The sequence below is a fragment of the Myodes glareolus genome, chromosome 4 (genome assembly GCF_982192425.1).
Source record: "Myodes glareolus chromosome 4, mMyoGla1.1, whole genome shotgun sequence".
Taxonomy (NCBI): domain Eukaryota; kingdom Metazoa; phylum Chordata; class Mammalia; order Rodentia; family Cricetidae; genus Myodes; species Myodes glareolus.
Window position 1 is genome coordinate 77612047 of NC_142029.1, and position 20946 is coordinate 77632992.

General features: G+C 47.7%; 1 protein-coding gene across 3 annotated transcripts in view; it reads right to left on the reverse strand.

The window, feature by feature from the left end:
* Positions 1-20946, reverse strand: part of Zbtb16 (zinc finger and BTB domain containing 16) — a 186881-nt gene that overhangs the window by 116557 nt on the left and 49378 nt on the right. The window lies entirely within an intron of this gene.

The following is a 20946-nucleotide window of genomic DNA, read 5'->3' on the forward strand; positions in this document are numbered from 1 at the left end:
GTGCTCCTGGGCGTAACAGAAGCCATGCTGCATTCTTGGGGGTCTGGAGACGCTATTAAAAAGATGAGGCCGCTTAGCTCGCCTCCCCGGGAAACATTTGCTATCTGCGTGACCCTCCAGAAAGTCCCACTGGGCCAGTTACCTGAGGTCCAGTGTCCTTGGATGCTGTGATCTGACCCACCACTTAGTCTGGAGCAACTGTAGTCCTAACAGGTGATGGAGGGCTGTGAGTCCAAGGCAGATGACACCTGCTTCTGGGGAGCCCCAAAAAAGGCCAGCAATGAAGAACTCCCTCTGTGCTCACCCGCCAGGGGACCTGTTTTCCTCTTCACTGAATCTCCACTAAGCCAGTCACAGCGGAAATCACAAAGTCCCCATTTTCCTGCATTACATGTGGGTCACTGAAGGGAACAGAGAGAAAGCCCAGGAAGGGTATCTCACCCACCTTTAACTATGAAAGGAGAAGCCCCTTGGGGCCTGCTAGACTTAAAACTTAATCCGTTACTGTAGCGTGTGCGTGCATGTTTTGTTTATTGAGACAATCCTGAAACTTGAGGTCTTCTTGACTCAACCCCCTCCCCACCCCCAAGTGCTGGAATAAAAGAGGGACATCACCATATCCAGATTAAGCTGATGATTTTATGTTCCAAGACCAGAGGAGACTTGGGTGATTACAGCCACCTCTTCCTGAGCAGAGATGACTGACAGAGAATGCTGAGAGGGACCTAGAAGGGGTGAGTACTCCACCTGCAAGCCAACCTGGTACTGACCAGTACACCAGGCCCAGCAGGATTGGGTAGTGCTGACAAGCAGCCCACCCCTTCCGCCTACTTAGGGCATTTATTGGACTGCAAACTGCACCCCACATGTTTCACAAAGGGGACCATTCACCTAGAGAACCAGACACCTCTGTGAGGTGGAGCGCTGGTGGATTCTGAAAGGGAAGTAGAGGGATGGATGGACGGGCAGTGATTTTGATTTTTGGCAAGATCTGGAAGGTTCCCAGCCCTGTGAGTAGCTGTACTATAAAAAGAGTCAGACACTAAGTGTTTCCTTTCCCATAAAATATTCATGGCCGCGTGGAAGAGCCAAGAAGCCGAAACCTCAAGCATTTCTAAGTTGGTACTGCAGTAAGAACAGCGTTTTATAAGAACCTTCTGACTGTGCTTGTACCCAGCTATAAATACTCTTCCATCCAGAGAAGGGACGGGAGACACATCCACCCTGGGTCTACAATATACCAAGGAAGACCTCAGGCATGCCTCTAATGCTATTAAGCATGCCAGCCAGCTGACAGCAGGTTGAGTGTCCCAAGACACACAACAACAGCAGGAGTGGTTGGGAGAAGCTCTCACACCCCTCAGGAACAATGCTTAGGATGTACCCCAAACTTGTTCTGCACCCTGGAATCAATCCACATAACAATCAAGCATCATCCAGAGTACCTGATAGATACACAGTCCTTTTCCATTCTTTAATTGAGAAAGCTAGTCTGTAGAGGGTCTAGAGGGCACGCTACATCCCCAACAGGCTCAGCAAGGGTGAGAAATCTGCACAAGGTCACACAGCCAGAAGGCCACAGAGCCAGGGCAGAGTCCCATCCTCCTGAGCCCACCAACAGCCCTCTCTCCTTATCGGTTCTGCTGGCAGAAACTAGGACAAGAAAAGACAGCATGGGAGACAAGCCACACTTCCGCAGCATGACTCTGCCCTTTGAAAGAGACTTGGAAAACCAACCTCACAGGGGCATTTCCATTTCCTTTCCAGTGTGTCTGAAACAACGAGGCCCTTCCAGAGGTCGCCATGACAGATGGTTGGCACACGAAATAAAAAAAAAAAAAAGGGACACTTCATCTCTTAACTATCTTACTTGTGTTCACCAGAAGTGCAGATAGACACACAGACTTCACTTCTCTTTCACGGCATGTAAGAGGGCTACGGAGAAGGTCAATAAAGAAACATACAAGGGTTCCAGAACATTCTACGCTGAAGCTTTCTTCACCTGTGATTCCATCCCAAAGCAAAAGCTTTCCCTTTACTTCAATAAAGGAAGTCCTTTATGTTTCCTAACCCCGCCTCACCTGATGAGATTCTACTTAAACAGACGGATCCTATGGGACTCAGTGACTTCCAATGACATCGTCCAACAACCAAAACACACAAACTCTCCACTCTGGCCCTCTCCTGTTCTTGTCTCACCAAGACCAAAGCATTCTGCCCAGAACCCACATCAGGTCAATCAAGAAGCACTGTCAGCTCTACACCCACTGAAGATGTTTTACACACACACCAAACTGCCTCTGGTCCATGATCAGCTCCATGCACCTGGTATCTCTGGCAAGTTCTAGCAGAAGCCTCTGAAAATTTGGTAAAAGTTGCAAAGAAAACAAGGGTGCACTATGTCCCCATGTGTGACCATGCGCTCTCAAAGTCCAACTTAAAGCTCACGTGATCCCTGTGGTTTTGAATAGCCCTACATGAGTCAATGAATTTGGGCATTCACTGGGTGGGCCATCTGGGGACAGGCCTGCTGATCTGCACGCTGGCAGGCTTCCTTGTTTGTTCTCTGGAACAATAAATGCCAGTGAATTAGGAACTTCAATTATGTCAGAGCATTTCCAACACCTGACTCAAGAAAAGCTAGGCCTGTGGGGAGAAAAAAAATATTTTTGCATGTAAGAATTTAATACAAACTTTTGAACAAAAACAAAAGAAATACTTACAGCCTTGTCTCAGGGCGAGGATTCTCCACCCAGCACTGTTGTCATTTTGGACCAAGAACATTTTTGTAGTGGGTGGGGAAGAGGAGCGTGGAGACTGTGAGTTGAGGATTGTTCCCAGCCCTACCCAGTATATACCAGCAACAACTCTCCTACATATATCGCAGCAACCAAAACTGTCTCCAGATTTTACTAAATGCACCCTTGAGCATAAAGCCGTCCCTGGCTGAGAACTACTGACTATATTCATCCAAGCCAGCTCTGTGCTTCCCCATGCTGTGACGCAATGGCTGAGAATCAAGATACCAAGTCTCGAGTGCCACAAGATGGCGGGATGTCAAAGCACTCAATGGCTTTGCCTCCAAAACCAGAGGGAGACTACTCCACGCTGCAAGGCATTTCAGGAGAGCTCATAACCAAAAAGGTTTTCCAGTTAAGCTAGAAAATGCAATGAATTACCACAGCTATTTCAATCGACTTAATTCTCTTTATATGAACACAGGCAGGCACACAGCATCATGTGAAGCCACGCCTCCTTTCTCTCATCACCTCTAAGCTGAACAGTTGCTGATAATGTCTACACAGAACTTGAGAGGAAGACCTGGGAAAGCAATGGCAGAGGAAGGCAAATCAAGCTTTGATTATGTCTTGACACTCTTCTTTCGGTTGTTCGTTGCTTGGTAATTAAAGCCACTAAGGCAGGAGACCATTGTCACATTTGCAGCCTGGAAACTCGAGACACACAGGCCTGTAGGTGTGTGTAGCTGCAAGCACACATTCCGATGCACACCCAGCCATCAGGGTCAACACATCATGAATTATACACATCCCCTTAGGGCAAAGCATCCATCGGTCCTAGTGCCACATCTCAACTAGCCAGAAAAAGGAAAGAGGAAATGACCAGGGGGAGGGTGCCAGCACATCTCCCCAACCCAGAGCCTCCATGCTGCTTGGGTGCACATGGCCTTCAATAGCGAACTTGATAGTTTCCTAGGTCTCTCTAACAGCAAAGCTGCTGGAAATATTGAGATCATATTTCTTCCAAAACCCGGGTCATGGAACACAGATTTAGTATGTTTCTTTCTCTTGGGTTAGACTCTATGCCTTCACCACCTTGGCACTTCACTCCCTCAAAGAGGGAAACCACAGAACACAATGGCCTCTCCCGGGTGCTAACAACCAGAAAGTTTTCTGAGGCGAACAGAAAGCAAAGCCTGTTCCTCCCCAGGCAACCCTACCAGTCTCCAGGACTGTCATTACAAGACACTTGCTTCCCACATACACACACCTTGCTGGTCCACGGAAATCAATATGAAAATCAATTCATGCACTGATACATTTTATCAAGATCCATGTGGCCATGCCACATTTCATTTACTGTGCGGCACTCGAGGAAGCCAAGGTCACTGGATGGAAAGCGGGGATTCGGGAGCCGGGGAGGGGCAGCAGCCCATATTCTGCACTGGCTGCAAATAGAAAAATGAATGAAATAGGAGCAGAGATAGAAAAGGGAGCCTAGGGATGCAACAATTACTGTATGTAGGAGGTGCGGCTCCGCTCCAGCTTGCCAGCTTGTTTAAATGTGAAATAGCAAGGAGATTTAAAATTCTAAGTATCCTCCTTCTTGACCGTGGCAAACCAAAAATGGTTTCCACTATCGTGTCGGGTAGTAGAATAGAAAACATTTCTGAGCCGGAGATGAAAATGGGGAGGGGGAGCAAGGAATAGGGTGGAGGGCAGCAGAGGCCAGACAGCGTGTGGGCATGAAGGCCAAGAAAAAGAATGAACGGGAGCAAGCGGGCGAGCCAAGGAGAATGTGCCGAGAGCCAGCATCAGGCAGGAAGCGAACAGAAATTTCAAGAAGGCTTGGGGAGGAAAATTATGATATCTACATGGCTGCAGAGGGGCATATTTTTAGTAAATTTGAAAGCGATTTGCCACGCATGGCACCACCCTACTCGGGAGGGTTCTCCTCCGGCTCCGGCGGCTGTGCCATGGATCAAATGTACTCAGTAATTGTAGATTCACTGCTACCCTCTCACCTCCAAACAGAGTAGATTAAAATAGCACGAACGGCTATAATAATGGGTTTAGGATTCAGCTTTTTTACAGCGGGGGGGGGGGGGGACGCTTATAGAAATAAGGATTTTGCTGATTATTTTTCAAATGAAGGAAAGGAGAGAAAAACAGCCCCAGGAAGTAAAGGACAAAGCTATCCTGGGGGGCCAAGTGGACTACTGAGCACTACCCAGACGGAGGTTACAATAAAGGGATAGCCCACGTTGCCAATGCTCCAGACATCTAGATACACACAGGGACGTGACCCGCTCCCACAACGAGGCCAATTTCCCACCATCGCTTCTTGCTCTAGGGACTGAGGACATGATGTATGTCCCCTATTTCGTCTGCCCCCTACCTCCACCCCACACTTCTCCAGTGCCCCAGGAAGGGAATCTATGAAACGTTAAGGGCACATGGAAAGGGGAGCAGGTTACAGGCACATGACCACTTCAGGGAGAGGTAATTTGACTGGACTAACTCACAACCATTCTAGACTAGCCCTGGCTCTCCCTAGCCAGAGCCAACACTCAACACAGCTCTGTCTTTGAAACCTTAAGTTCACTTAGAAAGATCGCAATGAGGCTAGAGAGATGGCTCAGTGGTTAAGAGCACCTGCTGATCTCCGAAGGGCCAGCGTTCATTTTCCAGCACCCACAGGATGACATTGCAACTGTCCGTAACCTCAGTTCCAGATGACCCAACGCTCGGCTCCTCTGACCTTCACAGGCTTGAGGCACACATGCGCGCATGCCTAAACCCAGCATAGACAACAGAATCATCCTTCTGCCCCATTGTGACCGCATGGATGGTACATGCTCTCTAGAACCAGGCCTGCTCGCTTCACCTCTCTTCACGGCAGGAGTGGCTTGAGGCAATCCACTGGTAAAGCTAACCCTAGGCCTCGTTCATGCCTCTGCCTCAAGATGGGAGAGGTTCTCCTGAAGAGGAGCTTCGAGATGCTCAGGCAGGAGTGTGACAGGTATACAAAAGGTCAGTGCCTGTCTCTTGGGGTCTGCCCTTCCCCGTCACCAACATCTAGAGATCCTGAGCTTCTCATGGTTTCCCACACCTCACTGGAGCCGTCAGATGGGACAATGACAAAAGGGGACTCAAGGTCCCCCAAAATGGTTCTCCACTTGCCTAGCTGAGCAAGAAAGGCTAAGACCTGCACAAACCTGACCTCCCACTGGGGAACCCCACTCCCACTGCCAGCCAGGCCTTCAGGGACTCACCTACACCATTAATGATGTGTCTGGGGGCTGGAGGGAGGGAGGAAGACTTCCCTATGCTCAGGGCCCAGACCCTCTCTGTATTAACTTACTTTTCTCCCTGCTACAACAAACGACCTAAGGCGAGGAACCTGAGTTCATTTGGACTCACAGTCTGAGAGTGCAGTCCATCATGCCAGGAAGACATGGTAGCAGGAACAGGAAGTAGCTGGCCATGTGGCATCCACAGGCAGGAAGCAGAGAGAGACGAACGCTGGTGCTAGCTCACTTTCTCCTTTTTAGTCAGTCCGGGACCCCAACCCATACAGACACACACACACACACACACACCACACACACGCACACACACACACACACACACACACACACACACACACACGACTATTGCAACTCAATGAACCTAATCTAGAAACTCCCTCACATACACACACACAGTTTGTTGATGGTGATCTAAAGCCCATCAGGTTGGTAATCAAAGAGTAACCCCACACTTGCCTTGCAGGAACACAACCTATATTCTGCAACTCTAACTCACATTCTTCCAGACGCAAGAGCGATCACGTAACCTTTCCCAAAGCCCCGCTCCCTGACTGTAAGGAGAATCTGAGGCCTGTGGTCTGGCCAAGTGGGTGAAGGCTTTGGACCTCATGGGTGTCAGAGTGAGCCCACCCCTGAGCCCTTAGCCACCCAAGTGGCCCTATAAAAACCCCATTCTAGACTCTCTCCCGATCTTTCCTCCTCTGACTCTTGTCACCTCTAGTCATGAGCCCAGCCTCCAGTACTGTCCCCACTTACCTACAGACATCTGGACAGCAAGCATCCTAAACAGCAAAGGAAGCAGGCACGCGTGTGTGAGTGAGTGTGCCTGTGCACGTGTGTTTGTTTGTTTGTATGTTTGTTTTTAGTGCTGGGGACTAAACATCAGAGCCTTGTGGATGCTAGCTCTTCACTGAGATACATCTTTCAGACAAAAAATAACCACTTCATAGGTGTATGTGTGTCTGTGCTCATGACAGTAGAAGTATGCAGGGGCCAAAGAAGGACAGTGGTCCTCCGGTCCATGTTATAATTATCTAGGAGGCTTTTTTCATACCGGTATCTGTTTTCACCCCCCAGGGATTCAGATTCCAGTCCATCCAAGCAGGATGAGTTTTAGACAGGCACCCCATGGGATTCTGGTGCTCGTGGCTGAGCAGGTCACCTTGGTTTTCATTTGTGGGCTGCTGTGAAACAGGGGGGTGTAAGCGGGGCTTCCCATCAGAGAAGCCACACAAACCAGTGCGCTCTTGCGGGCATTTGAACACCCATCCACCACTCCTGCCTTCCTCCTGGGGTGAAGACACACCACGGGTACCAGACTCTGTGACTCAAGGGAGCAGACCCAGTCCTCTACAGGTAGAGGAGCTGGAGAATGCTAACCTCAGGTCACGAGACAGGGCCAGGGGGCCACATTTCCCTGCCTGCTGCTTGCCAAAGGAAGAAAGACAAGGTCTGGACCTTCAGAGATCCCTAACCTGCTGGGGAAGACAAGGTTGTTGCACCTTAAGCCACTGGGAACTACTGATGGTTTCCAGATGTTCTCGGGGAAGAACAATGCTGTCACCAGAAGCAGAGAATGGTAAGATGGAGAACACTTGCTTGCTGGCTGAATCTTCACATCACACCTGGTCACCTGATCTAGGGCTCTAATAGCACTCATGGGCAGAAAGCACACCTCACTTTCAACTCAGCCACTGTCACAGCAGCCTGGCTCTCTGACCAAACCCCTAGATGAAGACAATGCCAGGCCACCCTGACAGCCTCATGAATATCCCTCCTAAAGGCTCCCGAGGCCCCACTGCACTCCACAACAGTTCAGCTCCTTACAAAATATCACACTTCCTGGAACCGATCCAGGGACGAAGAAACCAAGCAGAGGGAGTTCTCAAACTCCTGTTCTGTGGTTACCTCCCCACCCCAGCCCCTGCCCAGCAGACACTGTTATTGAGGAGGGAATCGCAGCGACTTCCTCACAGCTGCCAAGATGTGGCTTAGTTCCTCCTGCTTCCTCATGCCTGTCCTCTCTTTGATGAACTTGAGCATCCACTTGTCCTTGGCCATCTTGAGCAGCTCTCCTTGCCACACCGCTCATAGGGTGCACACATCCCACACGAAGTTGATGTGTTCGGTGAGGCATCTGTGGTGCCACTGGGCCTCTGTAGTTCTTCATCACCTTATGGCCCTTGTTGAGGCTCATAGTCACGGGGTAGCTTGGGGTTGTGGCTGCTGCTCTTTGATGGTGACAGGGATAGGAGGACTTTTTCGGGGTTTTTTGAAACAGGGTTTCCCTCTGTAGCTCTGGCTGTTCTGGAACTCACTTTGTAGACCAGGCATTGTCTCCAACTCAAGAGATCCCGCCTGCCTCTGCTTCCCTAGTGCTGGGATTAAAGGCGTGCGCCACCACTGCCTGGCTACGGTTAGCTTTGTAAGCATGTGTGTGTATTGCTTCTCAAACTGATGTCACCACTGTCATCATTTGAAACTGTCAGAAAACAGGTACGATAGAGAAAACGAAGTGTCTGGGGTTCGCCTGACTCAGCCAAAAAGCCCATGCCCAAGGAGTGCTCACCCTGAACCTCCTCCCTTCAAGGGGTAAGCCGTGCCTGCATGTGGCTCTCCAACTGCAAGGCAGGTTCCCGAGGCTCACGGATGACCCTCCTAGACAGGGCCTCGTGGAGCGCTCTGCCTTTGGTTATTTAACACCTGTGTCTGAGCAGCAGTGAGAGGCTGGAACAGGTGCACCCTGCCCAGGCATTAAAAACAGGGAGACTGTCATCAGCTAGGTCTGGTTTAACTCTCTTCTGGTGTGTGAAGCTCGGGTTTCAGGGCTGTGTCCATGAGATGCTGGTATGTTAGGGCCTGAACGGTGACGGCTCTTGTATGTTACAGAGTCAATGAGTTAACACTGGGAGGGGAGTTTTCCTCTTCCACTGTCTCCTTCCTAAATGGCTGGCCTTAATCCCAGAGCTTAGTGTCAGGGTGGAATTCCAGAACACCTCAGTTCCGGACCTTGTTTGGCAGGGGTGTGGGGGAAGAGGTGCAGAGAGGGGCAAAGGGAAAGGGTAAGAGAGTACGTGTGGCGAATCCAAAGCCACGGCTTCAGGCCACAGCTTCTTCAGTCGTAAGAGCCACCCTGTCTTCTCACAGCACCTGGTAATGCTGGCATATCAAAAAATAAAGATGGCTGCTTGTTTCCAAGCGTGGCCCTGACCCAGTGGCATCACACTTAGAGTATAACCTTGCATGGTACTCTCAGAGACTGGTCCATCCAGCAAACACCACGCGAATGCCCTACGAGTCGCAAGAAGAATGGGCTGGACTTGGCTGCCCATCACCCGCGACCATTTCCCCAGAGCAAAGTGACCTTAAAGGCAGAATGCATCTGCTGGACCCCTGTTGAGATTATTCATATGTTTTGATTCCTAATTCAGAAATAATAAGTGGTTCATGGCTTCCAAGTTTAAAAATATATTTATCATCTGGTCTCTGTCACAGCACGGATCCCACTGGCGCAGGAGGCTCCCTGGAACGGCCTGGTGCCCACATTCCCATTTAGCCATTGGTGGCAGGAGTCTGGGGTCCCCAGATACTGTCTATCTCATTAAAAACCCCATCTTAAGGTCATTGTCAGGACTCTTCAGTCACAAAGCACTTAGAGGCTGCAGAATGGCAAATTCGAGTATTTCTCAACAATTCCTCAGAAAGATGGGGAACTCATGATAAGTGAAAAACATGTACTTTATTCAATTTCAACTTTACGTGAAAATAAACAGGTCAGCTGGCATCAGGATAGAACAGGGAATGGAAAGCAATCCTCAGACAATTTCTTTCTAGAAAGTCGTACATTTTTGCTAATGTATATACAAATAGATATGCATACATGAGTACACAATGCATGTATACACATGTATACAGATGTAAATGCATGTATACACATGTATATAAATGTATACACATCTATGTTGATGTATTATTGTGTATATACATGCATTTATGTGTGTATATATGCATACGTATGTATATATACACACACAACCTAACTATTAGTTTTAAATGCTGTACAACCAAGAAGGAGGTTGAAGCCAGACATAGGGACACATAGAGGCTGAAACAGGAGGCCTGCTGCAAGTACAAACTAGCTGTACTACACAGTGAGTATTGGGCCAGTGAAGAGTACAGGGTATCTCAAAGGAAAAGAAATAGAAGGTAGTTGTGACTCCAGTCTGGCACGCAGCCTTCTCCTGTAGCACATTCATCCTTTCTATCTGTGGTAGACTCCTTTGAGAGGGCATGACCAACCCCTTCCAACCCACAAAAGGCAAGAGTGGATCCCAGCAGCCATATGAAACTCTGGAACTGCTATGGACTGCACTAGAGCGTATCCTTAAAAATCAACCCATTGAAAACCTCACCTTAAATATCACTGGATGTAACTTTCCTATAAGGAAGCAATTAGGTTAAACAAAGTCATAAGGATGAGACCCTAATCCCATAGGATTAGTGTCCTTATAAAGAGGACCCCCTCCTAACAAGCCTGTATGGTGGTATGTACCCATAATCTCAGTCACTGGAAGACAGTGGAAGGGGAGTCTCTGAGTTCAAGGTCAGCCTGGTCTACGTGGCAAGTCTCAGGCAAGTCAGGGCTACGTAGAGAGATCCTGTCTCAAAAAGAAGAGGAAGAGGAGACCCCAAGAGACCAAGAGAGCCCTTGCTGCCTCTTTTCTCACCACAGAAGACAAATCAGCAAGTGCATCCTTCAGCACTCTGGTCTCAGAAATCCAACCACCAGAACAGTGAGAAGTACATTTCTGTTTAAGCCACACCGCAGCATTGTTGTGTATGTCTGAGCAGATCAACACCCACGGCCCTCACAAGAAAGCCTCGGTGAGTGACTAGCCAGGCATGGACACTTAGCCCAGCTGCACAAGACGGAGTGCCTCTCCGGAATCTGAGATACTGACACAGACAGCTGAACCTAGCCTTGTCGCCTGTCTACCTGGGAGTCTGGGGAGGCAGTTTTTTAGGTTCACTCTGTAAAAAGATGAATTAAGCTGGTTGCGAAGATTGAGCAGGGATACAAAGAAAACTTCCAACAGCTAGATGGTAATTCTCTTCTCCCACCTTTCAAAAGAGGCCTGTTTTCTTGCCCTTGGGCTGCAAGAAGCTCTTGTTTAATGACAACAAATTATTGTATTTGGCTTCAGCTGGATATATGTATACATATATTACAACCTACAACCAAGAGCCTGGGTATGACACAGTCTGGTAGACTTTGTGATCTTTAGCTACTGAGCCTTCCACATTTATTAACCACCTTATGATAAATGTCTACATTTTGCATAAACCAAAGTGACAGACATTCATTGAATTGGAACCAACGGGAATGCCTGCCAAAGAAAGTTCCAGCACCGAACAGTGCAGCTTAAGCAGCAGACAGAAATCAGCCCGAAGCAACGTCCTTTGTGCTGGGCCCTACACGTTATACAGCTAAAAGGATGCCATGGTTCCTCCTCCCGTTTGCCTCACATACAGGGCACACGTTCAGGAAGTGAAGAATAAAAGGCCGTTTCCATTTTTGATCCCACCCTCCTTGCCAACCATACCAGGCACACATCTGCTAGAATAAATGGTTGCTATAGAAATCACCATTTTTGGAACAGGCAAGCCCAGTGTCTATGAAGAATGCAGCCATTTCAGTCTCTGTGAAATCTGTGGACTCGGGGCTGAGGAATCATCCTAGAGGACAGCCAGTACCCCATAGCCAAACTTGCCCTGGACAGGGGGGTTATGAAACTTCACGCCTCAGAGAATCCTTGGTGACAGTCTGAGGTGAAGAGTTGCCAACAGGAATAAAGGTCATGCTGGAAGTACCCACTTTGGGAGGAAGGTTAAAATGTGTACGAGTCGGTGTAATACTATGGTGTGATGCAATGGGAATGGTTTGGGATCTGGAATCAGGCAGTGATGACTTCAAAGCCTCACTCCATGACTTCAAGGCTGTGTAACTGTGCAGAAATGGCATCCCTAGCCTGTACCTCAGTTTCCTCACCTACAGAACAGAAATGGAAGGTTCCTCATCTCTAGGACCATGGCTATGGATAGATGAAACCAACCAATGCATGTCAGCAATGGGGATATAACACTGTCATCCTACAGCTTGATCGGGTTTAAAGGAAAGTGTCCAAATATATTCAAAGAAGGCATGGAGAAGGAGCAAAAAGCCAGCACCATAGGGAGAAACCTGAAGCACATGGGGCAGATGAGAAGAGAAACTCTGCTGTAGCAGAGGCAGCAACAGAAAGACACCAAGAGGCAAGGTCCTCCAAGGATGAGACACCGACTGTGTTAAAGTCAAGATATGATGAATGGCATTGTGGTGTGGGAGAAAGCAGTTGGCAGAAGGAAAAGGGGAGAGCTGGAGAAATCTGATCAAAGTTGGTCTTGAACCCCATTGACTCCATGCCTACTTCCCTGTTCCTGGTCCCTCTCTGTACACAGCATCCACTGGCTTTGCCTTGGGGTCTATATACACTCCAGAGGCCTGGTGTGGCTCTAACAACCACCTGGATCCTTGGGAAAGTACAGGCAGATGCTCACTGGCCCCAGGAAGCCACTTATACACGATCAGATGGAATGGGCCACTTCTCCCCTTACAGAATTCCCTCCTGGGACGGTCCCACCTAGAAATGGTCCCTCCAGGCTCAGCCCCTCCACAGTGCCTGCTGAACTCTGTCCTTTTTGTCAGATTCAGATAAACCTGGCTTTTGAAGCCCTTATACAAGGACTGACATATATAGTGCTCAAGGAGAGCTACTCACCTCTCATTGCTCTGCAAAACCCCTAAAGCAGAAGTGTTCCTTTTGTCTAGGAGGGACCCGGAGTCTGTCACCAAGGTTTCCAAGTCTAACTTTCGGGGTCCCATACTGCACAAAAGCATCTGCCTGTCAGTTATTTTCCAGCATTAAAAGCAGAGGGTAGTGGATGCCAAATTATAGGGGACCTTGGAGGGGGTCCTTGGTGAGAAATCCAACAGGTAATGCCAGAGTTACCACAGGGGGATGGCAGTGGTAGAGAGTTGCCTGCTGGTCACACAAGCGTGAACACCTGTACAACCAACCTTAAATGCTGTGTCAAAAAGGCCAACCTGAACCATCCATCCGAGCTCTAAGCCACCATCTGCACAGTGGGTACACCACTTATTCGTGTTACCCAGTCCAAAGCACACCATTTTGAGACGGTATTGAAGCCAGGACATGCGATCTCATCACGGAGCCACGACCCCCTCCTTGTATCATTATATCGGGAGCATTATTCTCTTCTTAATCCCTCACTCCAGGCTCACTTTTCTACCTGATCTCCCAGCAAAGGGGATAGAGGCAGGAGCATATGAAGCCAAGGCCCAGGTTCCAATTGCCTTGTCCCTCTGGGTAGATACTTTCCTCAGGGAGGGCATTACAGCTAACTACACAGTCTCCATTGGCCAGGATTACAAGATATACATTTGACTATTAAGCAAGGCTACAGATATAAAAACAACCTTCTGACACCCCAGCCTATTTCCTCCAGATCCTGTGGATTTTATAAGGCAATCAAATATGCAATAGATTCCACACACTAATTTCTGACACACACCTGGGGTCCTGTGATAAAGTCAGTCTGCATGCATACAGCCAAGGATTAAAATTTCATAGAGCCATGATTTCATCAGTCACTAACTACAAAGGATTAATTAGGATCGAGGGAGGAGCTCATGGCTCAGGAATCCAGACCTAAGGAAAATATCTATCTCTGCTCCCCAGATATCAGCACACCCACGAATAAAGAGCTTTGATGAAAACACTTCTCATGATTCAAGGAACTCCAAAAGACCGTTTTCTGCTGTGGAATTAAGATACTTCTGATTCGTATTCACTTGAAAATATCGTCTGAAGTCGGTGAATACAACTGGATTTCTAGGCTGACATCTTCTGCTTGTCAAATGTCTTTCCTGGGGCTGGGAGGAGGGCTCAGTGGGTAAAGTGTCTGCCCTGCAAGCATAAGGCCCTGAGTCCAGATTCCCAGGAAAAAAAGTTGGGTGTGGTGGCCCAGTCCCGTAACCCAGAAGTGGTACAGAGTGAGAAAGTCCAGGCAGTCTGTCTGAACTGGTGAGCTCCAGATTCAGTGAGAGAATAAAGTGAAGAGCAATTGAGAAAGTCACACACACACACACACACACACACACACACACACGCACAGCATCTTTCCCTCAAGTCCTTCTGTAAGTACACAGGTTGCCTCCGTGTAAAGTTTTTCTAAGACTTCCTTAAATACCACGTCCCAACCCAAAACCCAGTGTCTCCTACCCAGAAAATCCCCATTGCTGCTACCCTCCAGTCATTTAGCCAACAACTCTTACGTCTCTCAGCCCACTCCCTACGACCCCCCCACCGCGCCCATCAACCTGCCCATCTGACCTCTGCCCTCCACCCTCCTCTCCCCACCTCTGCCACTGCCACCATTCCGTCTTTTTTCTTGCTAACCCAAACCACTCAGCTGGCTTCCCGGGGATGCCCCCTATAGTCTCGCATACTCATCCTCACATCAGCTCTCAGAGTGTTTCCCGTTACGAGACCCTTCCTCTTATTTTACTTTGCTCATTAACCCCTTTCAATGCCTTCTCCAAAACTGACAGAATGAGGTGTAGGCTCCTCTGCTGGGCAAGGAAGACCTTCAGGTGAGGCTCAACTTCACGCCCAGCCCATGCTTCTCTCTAGGTCTCAACCCACAGTGAGGACACAACATTTTAATTCTCTGTCCCCCTCCAGGACCTTTGTACATGCAGTCTCTTCTAGACTGTCTTTCCCTCTTGTGCCATCAGCCTTGTCCATTTGTCCTTTAAAGCCCTACTGAGATAGCATTCCACTGCAGTTTTGTCTATGGCACCTCCCCAAACAGACAAGGCTTCCTCCATTTCGGTTCCACCACACTTTATTCCTCCTTTATTTCCACCCAGATTATGCCACCTTGTGTCTATTCTCTCTGCCAGATTAATATATCCTTGGGGACAAGGACCAAGTCTTTAGATTTTTATAGTTCTACTGCTACACAGACAGGATTAAAGAAGTGCTCATTGGGCACTCTGGTCAGATGAGAAGGATCGTGTCTCTCTTCCCCCACTGACTTCCTTAAATGCCATCTTTTATGGTAGCTGTTTGTGTAATGGTTCTAGCCCCTAAGAGCTAAGAAAGAAAGTATTCCTCACCAGCACGTATCCCAACAAAGCCAAACATATCTAGTGGGTACTGAGTAAATATTTGACAAGTTCAACAAAGTGAGTTCAAAGCTATTTCCCGCCCCTCAAAAAAAAAGGAAGGAAGGATAGAGAGAGAGAGAGAGAGAGAGAGAGAGAGAGAGAGAGAGAGCGCCAATACATGTTCTACCATCTACTCTGGAGCCTCTGAAAGGTAATGAAATATCCAGATAGCCACATCCAGAGCAAGGATTACAGAGGGTCAGATGCCAGCCTGCATGTGAGCAGCCCTGCAGAGCAGTAAGGAAGACTGTACATTTCAAATCAGTGGCTCCTAAGCCTCACTGCCCCCCTGACCCCAAGTGCCCATGACACACATGCGCCCATATGGTCATCCCAAATTCAGCACATCCTGGGGCTGGAAATCGGAGGTGGACACTTCCTTGCAAAGAAAAATGACACAGTCGGCCCATCTATTGTCCCTGGAGTAGTAGATCTGGAGTGGTTTTGATTCCCTGCTGTGTGGGAAAGGGGATGGGGCTGGCTGCACGCTGCTTTGAAGGTATACGTGAGGCTGGAGCGCAGATCCCTAAAATCAATTTGTGAACACACACGTGCACGCCAGGAATTGGCATAGGGATCCCTTCTAGAAGTAGGACCCCCAAGTGCCTCTCCCCTCCCTTCCTCTGGAAAAGATAAATTATCGGGCTGTCAGCAGAGGACAGCCAAAGTAGTTGTGTTTCTGTAAAGGGGCCATGGAACTGTCTTTGATTAATGAAATCTTAATATGCGGTTGTTAGACGACCTCCCTTCAGCTGCTCTGAGGCTTGAAGGCAGACATCCCTTTGGACAGGCTTGGAAAGGAAGAAGGGACCCTGCACCACCCACTCTCCTGACCCATGAGCAGCAGAGGCCCTCTGCAAGTACACCCAGGGAGAGGGACGGCGGTGGGACTTCTGCTCTTGGGGTGGGAATGTGGTAGGATCCATTTCTTTGCCCCCAAGAATGTGGAACTCTCCGCCCGCTCACTAAAACCAACACCTGCCGACGTGCTAAGAGTCCTCTTGAAGTCCCAACAATAGACATCAAAGCTGACATTTGGGAGTGGGGATAACAAGGAAAGGGAGTTTAAGGGCGGGGGGGGGGGGGAGCGGGGGTGCCACCAACAAAAAGTCTATCTCACCTTTGACCTCTAGAGAGGCAACAGACCCCAAGCACTTTTAACTGTTTGAGGACATGCACACTGCCCCTACCACGCTCGCTTCTGTGCAGCGAAGTAGTAGTTCCATTCACTAGAGGGCTTTTCCCAGGAATGGACATATGAGCTTCAGAGCTGAGGTAGGGGAAGTGGAAACAAAGGGATGGGGAAAGCTGGAGCAACACAGAATTACTTCCCACACAACCTGTTTTCCTACCTCCCACCCAACAAGACTCGAGATGAAAGAAGAAAATGCTGCCCCTGAACGCTGTGTTTCTGGGCCCCGAGAGCCAGTCTGGTCTGCACAGAGCTATCTCCAGAACCTATGTGAATGAGAGCTCTGGCCGGGAACATTCCGGGGACACATTGACTTCCACCCCGACCTCTGTCCCATGTATTGGAAATTGTGTTCTGTTCCTGGAAAGAATTCTGAGAAAAAAATGAAACAAACTCAGAAACACTGTGACTGAGATGAGAACAGGCTCCCAGCACGGAACCACAGCCAAGGCACAAAGCCACCACATAAGGGAATTACAAGAAATTTCAAAGATAATCCAGACATTCAACAGGTCTAGAAACGAAGCTAGAACTGAGCGTGGTGTCTCAGGCAGAACCCCAGCCCTTGGAAGGCTGAAGCAGATGTGCCCTGAGTCTGAAGCCAGGCTGCAGACGAATAAACAAACTAACTTTTTAGTTTAGAAATTAAAGACAATTATCCATGTACACAGAAACTCCCTGTGTGTCCCTAGATGACCAGATGGCTTCCCTCCTGTCCCCTTCAACCCAAAATAACTTTTCTACCTCTAATATTTTGGGTTAGAGACAGGCCTCGCGCTAAGTGGTCAGAGCTGGCTCAGAACTCACTTTAGCGGTCCATGCTAGCGTTGAACTTGTCCTTCTCCTGAGCTCTGGAACTATGCAACCTCCAGCCTTCATCCAGGATTCTATCTTCCAACAGACATTCACTTTGTAGTAGACAGGCATCTACTTTGATGCTAGGATTCAGGTTATTTTAAACTTGCCTACTTGTAAATAGAATTAAAATTCAACTTATTTTCTGATTGCATACTCTAAGGTAGAAAAGTGCTAGCTAGCTGGGTATGGTGGCACACACCTGTGATCCCAGCACTTGGGAGATAGGGGAAGGAGTTAAGAGCTCAAGGCTAGCCCTGGATACATAGTAAGGCTACTGTGGACTATACAGAACTCTGAAAAGCAAATAAGAGCAGGCAAGATGTCTCAGTGGGTAAAAAAAAAAAAAAAAATGTTTGTCACCAAATCTTGATGACTTGATTTCAGTTAATCCCCAGGACCCAAGGGGACTTCCACAGATGATACTCTGGCTGCCACCTGGCTACTATGGCACCTGCACACGTGTTATCCCATGTGCGCCCACACTCACATACAGACATTATACACACCAACATATACTAATCATAATAAATAAAAATAAAACAGGAAAAAAGAAAATACTTCTATCACCTGGAGGTAAAATGGCAATACATGGGATAATTTTTTTTATTTTTTTCTTTCAAAGTCTGTAAAGAATTTTTATAGCAATTTTATCCCTACACCTTTTCCTGCCACTAATTAATAACTCAGTTCTCTAGCAAGAAAGGAAAAGATTCCACTAATCCCATGTGTGTGAACCATTTAATCTGGCTACGATTAATTGTGCAACTTTTTGTTAATGACTGACTAGATGAATGAATGGATGGACACACACACATAAGCAGAAAAACGAAAGCCAAGTTTCAGATCAAGATTAATTGAGTTTTTATCTAGCCGAAATGGCTACCTTAATATCTGCCATGGAGTCAAGTCTGGGAAAAACTGTGCGGAGAGCAAAGAAAGGATGAAATGGGCAGGCAAAACAGAATGACCAAATAACTCAAAGGAGACATTTGTAGAATGTGTTTTACTTATCTCCCTTCCTGAACATTTTTTTAAGCTCCATACTGGAAAATAGTTTCATAGGAGTGAAGACACTGACTCTCATTCCGCATGGCCAAACTCTAGTCAAAAGACATGGCAGGTACCCAAGATAAACTGCTGATCTCACCTCTGGAAAATGGTCACCATGACATGGAACTAGGGGGTAGGGGATGAGACATTGCTAGTCACTTTTGAGTCCTTGCCTGGTACTCATCCCTTCCTCCTTCCCACAACTCCATCTGCCTTCCAAGCCAATACTCAAACCTCACTCATGACCAAATAACCTGCAGTGCTGACCTCTGAAGAAGAGAGAACGGGAGAAAGGGTGCATGCGGCGACCTGTTCGGCTGCTTAGTTACTTATCACTGACAGAGATGGTGGAGAACCTAAAGACAGGAGAGATGGCAAGCAGCCTTCAAAGGAGGAGAATTAGACATGCAGAAGTATTTCTGACAAGATCCAGAAGGCAGAAGGGACCCGCAAAAGCAAATCTGAAGGGTGGGCCGAGCGGTGACTTCAGAAAGCCTGCATTTCAGGAAGGCCTCAGGGTTCAAAGGGAGTAGAAGTAGCAGAGGCAAGAGTGGTCTTCTAGCCATTCAACTCAAGAATGGGTCTCGGAATATGGAAACTCATATGCTTCTGATGCTTGCGAAACTCTGGCTGGGGGTCCACAAAAGCCTGAGCTGCTCTATGGGAGAAAATGATCTTCTGAGATCCAGATTCAGAGCATGCTCTCTCGCCCCCATCCTTACACGCACACTCTCTTCCCCCTTCCGTTTGCATCCCTCCCTTCCTCTCATCCAAATACTCTTCTCATATTCAGATCCCAGTCATCCAAGGCTTTATATTCTCCATGCTAAAGCCATCATCATGATACTTTTTAAGTCAAAAAACAAAAATACTATCTGATGAGTAGACTCAGAATCAAAACTGCAAAGCAAATGACAAACCCGGAAAATACTTTCCTAGTCAGTGGACACATGATAGACTCATCCTTATTTATACAAAGAAGCGGTAGGTATGGAGGTTTGAGTATGTAACCCTGGTATTCAGAAAACTTAAGCAAAAGGATGTCTGTGGGTTCAAGGCCAGACTGGGCTACAGCATGAGTTCAAGGCTCATCGAGGCTACAGGGCAAGGCCATTAAAACACAGGACAGGACAAAATCAAGCAAGCAAGCATAAAGAGAGTGAGGAAGGCAAGGAGGGAGAGAGGAAGGCAGACAGGGAGGGAAGAAAGAAAGCCAACAAATGTATAGGTAAAAGGTAAAAACACAATAGAAAAATCATACAAAACTTTTTTGATTTTGACGTGATCAATTTTGCCCATTTCCCTCCTCCCCTATATTCTTTGGGTTTTGTTTATAGCTTTTAAAATATACACTATCTAAAATACTTTCACCTCCTTCCCCAAAGTAACACACATCTGACAGATGAACACAAGGCTCTTTCTTAGAGAGGACTAATGAGCGTGTGTGCATGGGGGCTGTCTCAGCAGCAGCCAACAAAAACACTCAAGGCAAATAAATTCAGCATTCTGGCATCTACAGACCCAGGAAAGGTAGATTACACATTAAATTCATTACAAAAACCACCAACAGCACCAGGAGGGGACGGGAGGAGGAGGGCATGTGAGAAGAGGGGAGAGGGGTGAGACAAGGATATGCTGTCAAAACGGGGGTGTCAGGACAGCACGTGTCAAATAACCCCCGGAGGAAGTGAGGCAGTGCTCCAGCATCCCTAGGACACAGTGGTCTCCTCTTCCCATTCCCAGTGTTTGTTTTGGCTAAGGTTCTCAACCACAGGAACATCTGTCCAGAAGGAAGCAACTGAGGTCAGGGGACTGTGCAGATTTCAAGATATTTGGAGCGATTTCGTGCAAGAACACCCAACAGACTATCCCCAACGGGAGGATCGTGTCATGACTGGCAGCGCTGGACAGGCCTCTCTCTTCTCATTGGTGCGGGCACAAGAAAAGGGTACGAAGGGAGTTCAAGGACGTAGAGAAAGAATTTAGGGAGCTCAGCCAGTTATATAGGTTGGCTTTCATTTTGAAACTGGTGTCTAAATAGCAATGATATTGGCTTTAGCTCTCCGAAACTACAGTGTAATTAGGTTCAGTTAACTTAACTTAAAACATGCCCAGTCATTAAAATTTTTCTTGATCCAGTCAATTTCTCTCTCTCTCTCTCTCTCTCTCTCACACACACACACACACACACACACACACACACACACTCCCCTGATCTCTAAACTAAAAAAAAAAAAAGTACATGATATCTCTAAGAAATAGCAAACACACACACCATTGCTTTTCTGAAACTGGCCTAGAGTCTGGTGACCTTCCTTAAAGATAATGTTCTCACAATTAATTAATTTATGAATAGTTCCCCCCCAACATGCACAACAGGTTCCATGCAAATTCTTGAGCTTTTAAATTATACTGTTAATGAAAGCAAATAAAGGCAGTTAAAAGGCAATTTGCTCAATTGGTGTTAATATTTAAGCACAGCATGTGTAAAAACAAGATCACAGA